At 44.6% G+C, this 5,500-nt stretch overlaps 1 pseudogene; it reads right to left on the bottom strand.

The window, feature by feature from the left end:
* Positions 1–2,195: 2,195 nt before the first annotated feature.
* LOC123944353 lies at positions 2,196–2,891 on the bottom strand (annotated as a pseudogene).
* Between the last annotated feature and the right edge of the window lie 2,609 nt (positions 2,892–5,500).

Raw genomic sequence — 5,500 nt, 5'->3', positions numbered from 1 at the left:
TGGTTTTCTGACAAACGGTAGAATATGTCTTTATGAGACTGGGAGTTTCCCAGTAGACCCCTTAATCTTAAGGAAACCTCAGTTTTGGGGTGTCTCTGCAGTGAGAATATGAGCATATTAAGCAACTGTTATTCGTCTTGGTTTCCAGATAAGTAAAATGGGAATAATAATGATTTCTGCCTAGACCTAATTATGAAGATTAAATGAATCAGTTCATCGGCATATAGTAATGGCTCACCAAATGCCAGTAGTTAATTTCTGAAGAAAGAGAACTGGCCTAAGATCTGGATATACAGGATATACACTTGATTTTTCATATATCAGGTAAGGTTACTCTTTTTCATTTTGGTTTCGTTACCTATTAAACAAAACGTGGGGGGATATTGAATTGTATGACTTCAGAGATCCTTTTTGAATTTCAAGATTTTGAATCCCTCAAAACCAAAGATACTTCCATGTTACAGAAAAAGTAGTTTTTTTAAGTTCTCTGCTCTACTCTCTGCCTGTAGACAGGCATTGAATACAACTTTAGGGACTTGGAAGACATCTATGCTTAATGCGATGCCTTGATAACTCAATTTGTTAATCAACAAATATGTCTTTATCATTCAATACATAAACATGACCTAGGAAGCTATACTATTTACTTAGCAAGTCATAATGTTTGATAAAGAAGGGGATGTAGAGATGATTTCTTGAGAAAGAATGGGATCTCCACCTAGAAAATCAGAAGCAAAGATCCTGAAAGATGAATCAGTTCAATGAGTCATATGGGCAAGTCAAGGGCTCAAGACGAAGAAGAAGAAGAAGAAGAAGAAGAAGAAGGAGAAGGAGGAGGAGGAGGAGGAGGAGGAGGAGGAGGAGGAGGAGGAGAAGGAGAAGGAGAAGGAGAAGGAGAAGAAGAAGAAGAAGAAGAAGAAGAAGAAGAAGAAGAAGAAGAAGAAGAAGAAGAAGAAAGAAGAAGAAAGAAGAAGGAGAAGAAGAAGTCGTGTCCACTGCCACTGATAAAACCTGCAGATGTGTCAGAGACAACGTAGGTAATCTTTGAGAAGTCAGGGAGATTGGGGGTTATGTCAAAAGACTAAAGAAATGGATGACAGGGAGGAAAACCGGGATGCAGTAAGGACCTACAGCATAGCAGGCATTTCATTTGCTTGATTTCAGAACAATCCATTTTTAGTGGGAGGCATGTGAAGATCAATGAGACTATGTGACCTGCCAAAAGGAAGATAGCTAGTGAGTGGCTGAACTAGGATTTTAACTCAGGCCTGTCTACTTGTCCTACCCATGAATTTTCATTATCGTTTCATTCACACAGGGATGCACGCCTTCCTTCAATCACTCAACAGCGTCGGGTGATGAGAGTAAAGGGGCTACCCAGGCACACACGAGCCCAGCATGGCTGGAGTTTACTGTCTGGTGGAAAGAAGAGCCAAAATCCAATCAATAAATATCAACAATTATGGTAAATGGTACTTTGATACATATGGTTTATAACAATAGCCTTACCCATGCCATGGGTAATTCAATAAATATATTTATAAATAATTATGGCAAATTCCACAAAGGAAACTAGGAGGATGGTGAGATGAAGCATAAAGGGTGTTGTGAGCAGGGTTTATTTTAGGAAGAGGGATCATATGTGTCCTCTGAGAGGCGGTAAGATCAATGCCGAAAGCTGAAGCCTGAGAATGAACCAGCCATGGAGAGGGCAGGGAGGGGGACAGGAACACCAGGCCTTCGCACTACAAAACAAGGAAAGCAAGGTCAACTACATCTAAACTCCGCCGCGTGTTAAGGTGCAGATGGCTTGAGAGGGTTTACAAAAGATTACATAAAACTACCCAGATGTCAAGGGGTGCCGGACTGACAACATGAGTTTAGCCTCTGACTCTTGGTTTCAGCTCAGGTCATGATCCTCAGGGTGGGGAGATCCAGCCCCACGCCGGGCTCGGTGCTCAGTGGGGAGTCTGCTGCAGACTTTCTCTCCCTCTCCCTCTGCTCCTCCCGCTGGCCTCTCTTTCTCTAAAATAAATGTTAAAAATCTTAAATCTTAAAATGTTAAAAATCTTAAAAATGAAACCAAGAAGGGGGTGTCTGGGTGAGTCAATGGGTGACTCAGAGGCCTTTTGCTCAGATCATGGTCTCAGGGTCCTGGGATCCTGATTCCCCCCCCCCCCCCCACGGGTTGCCAATGACATTTTATTTCTTCTTTTCAACATCCTGTTCTGCAGCTTCCTTGGCCCTTTTTGCCTGGATGCCGAAGAGCCGGGCATTGGCACGGGCCATGCGAAGACTGGCGAACACCTTGAAGTTGTTCTCCTCCTCCGTGATGACTCTGGCTTTCTCCTTCTTATAGAAGTTCCGTAGGGTCATGACGGGGCCCGTCAGCTGCGTGGCCAGTTTGAGTTCTTCAGCCGAGCGGCCGCCCTTGCGCGGTGCGGCCGGCGGGCGCGGGAAGAGCAGCAGCTGGGAGCGGTACTCCGTCAGCCGCGGCACGTTCGCCTGCAGCGGCTCCGTGGACTTGTTCCGCCGCTGTTCCGCCGCCGCGGGTCCACCGAGATGCCGATGGTGCGCGCCACCCTCTTGTGGGTGCCGGCCGCCCGCAGCTCCTCCAGGCTGAAGCCCCTGCCGGCGCGCACTCTGGTGTGGTACCGCACCGTGGGGCCGCGCACGATGGGCCGGATGGGCACGGACGTGGGGCGCGGGGCGATGCGGCGGGCCTTGGCCTGGCGGGCCTTGCATCTGCGGATCTTCCGCGCCGGCTGGTTGAACCACGTGGCCACGCGCCGCCCTTGTGGATGTGCGGCTTCAGGATCATCCCATTCCGGCTGGGCGCCATGGCTGCTGCCTACGTGCCTCGGGGCGCGGGGAGCGAGTCAGGGCCCGGGCCACGGCCCTCTCCCGTCTGCCGCGGGGGCCCAGAGCCCCTCTGCGGCCGCGCGCGGAGCAGCCCCACACGGATGGCAGCGGATGGCAGCGGATGGAAGCTGATGGGGCCTGAGGCGGGATCGAGCCCCGCATCGGGCTCTCTGCTCAGCAGGGAGCCTGCTTCCTCTTCTCTCTCTGCCTGCCTCTCTGCCTGCTTGTGATCTCTGTCTGTCAAATAAATAAATAAAATCTTTAAAAACAAAACAAAAACAAAAAACCAAAACCAAACAAACAAAAACCCAAGAACGACCTAGGTATCCTGACAGGGAGGTATGCCAAATCTAGTCTTTTTTTTTTTTTTTTCGTCCTTTTGTTTGTACATTTCCTTGTTCATTCTTTATTATTTTCATTCATTTATTTGTTTTTCATCCAGCTTCGTTCCTTCGTTGAAAAATAAAAAGAATGCTAAATCTGTTTTAGCTTCAAGAATACACTGGACGTAATCTCTCATAACATAACTTGCAAAAAACATGATTGAATTGAGACTACGAAGTTACGTGATGATTGAACTGGTAAAGCATGCATGTTGACACGTACCGATGGCTCTGAAGGCGGAGGAAAGGTTCTCTGGAGCAGAGGTGTGAGATTGGACCTGTTTTGTTAAACATCTTGATCCAAGAGTTGCATAAAAACACAGAAAGTATGGGGGCGCCTGTGTGGCTCAATGGGTTAAAGCCTCTGCCTTCGGCTCAGGGGTCCTGAGATCGAGCCCCACATCGGGCTCTCTGCCTGATGGGGAGCCTGCTTCCTCCTCTCTCTCTGCCTGCCTCTCTGCCTACTTGTGATCTCTATCTGTCAAATAAATAAATAAAATCTTTTAAAAAAAGAAGAATCTGTTTTTTTAATCCCTTTTTACTTTGTTTTGTTTCTTAAATTCCACGTACAAGTGAAATTAAAAACAACAACAACCCAGAAATAATCCAATTTAAAAACAGGCAGAGGACCTGAATAGAAATTTTTCCAAAGAAGACATACAGATGGCTAACAGATGTATGAAAAGATGCTCAACATCACTAAAAATCAGATAAATGCAAATTAAAACCATAGTGAGATATCACCTTACACCTGTCAGAATGGCTAAAATCAAAAACATGAGAAGTAACAAGTATTGGCAAGGATATAGTGAAAAAGGAATCTTTGTGCACCGTTGGTGGGAATGCAAATTGGTGGCTACTTTGGAATTCAGTATGGAATTTCATCAGAAAATTAAAAATAGAATTACCATATGTTCCAGTAATCCCACTACTGGGTACTTACCCAAAGAAAACAAAACCACTAATTTGAAAATATATATCCCCTATGTTTACTGGAGAATTATTTACAATAGCCAAGGTATGGAAGCAGCCCAAGTGTCCATCCATTGATGAATGGATAAGGAAAATGTGGCAGGTTGATGGATGGGGCATTACTCAACAATTAAAAAAAAGAATGAGATCCTGCCATTTGGAGCAACGCTGATGGACCTAGAGGACATGATGCTAAGTGAAATAATTCAGTGAAAGAAAATAAATATCACATGGTCAGTAAGTAGAATGTAAGGGGTCTCATTTTGACTCAGAATTAGGAGGCACTTCCTGCTAGTTTGGTCTACAACAGTAAAAGCAGCATGACGCTGTGAGTCACACTGTAGTCAAACAACCAGAAACTGTGTGGTTGTGCATTGGAGAAATCACACTACACAGCCTCATAGAGATGGGAAACTGAACTAAATGATGTTTAAAGTCATCTTTAGTTGGAACTGTTTCTCTCTCTATAACACCAGTAAAGATCCAGAAAAGCTTTTGTTTCATTCTGGCATTGAACCAAGGAGGAACTCCAACTGTGGAGATGAACTTACAGTAAAGCTTAGACCCGAGAATACCTCCATTCGCTTATATTTATTCTTCTCTTACATTACTGGTTTCACAAGCGTACAGGAAAAGAAAAAAAAGAAAAAAGAAAACAGAATGGGTGAGGAGGGGAGCCTCATTTACAAAACCAGGATTCTAACATCCTGTTGAGCAAAGGCCCTAATTATTAATTAATAAGACAATTTCCCTAAGACATTATTTACCAGATTGGCTGTGTTAATGAGGGTGTTTTGCATCTAATTTAATGCACTGCAATGAGGATTTTTATCACAAAAAGGCGAACCTTCTCTATATAATCAAAGCTCTTATTAGCAGCAAACTTCTGGCAAATAATCCCTCATTCCTAAATGGAAGCCCCATGCAACACACAATCTCTCCCAGGGGAAGGTGAGACTTTCAAGTGTGCATTTAATGTGAGACGTTCCCTCAGAAAATGCTCTGAAGATTCCATATGTCCATCTTCCAAAGATTTCTATGGTCTGCTGAGCATTCATCGACATGAGTGACCCCAGCAGGTTACTGTTCTGTTTACGTAAAAACCAGCTTTTTAGGTGCTTCCCGATCACTCTCAATTGAATATTTCTCCAAGTAACAACCCACATCACTTCCTCTACTCAGCACTGAAATCAGTTAACGGTGTCATTATTCTCACCCAAGAGTTTCCAAACATCAGCGTCTACCCTGAGGTGTCAATTTCCACCCCCATTTATCTCCAGTTA

The sequence above is a fragment of the Meles meles genome, chromosome 6, assembly GCF_922984935.1.
Source record: "Meles meles chromosome 6, mMelMel3.1 paternal haplotype, whole genome shotgun sequence".
Taxonomy (NCBI): Eukaryota; Metazoa; Chordata; class Mammalia; order Carnivora; family Mustelidae; genus Meles; species Meles meles.
Note: the sequence above shows the minus strand (reverse complement) of the source record. Positions and strands in the feature narration are given on the sequence as shown.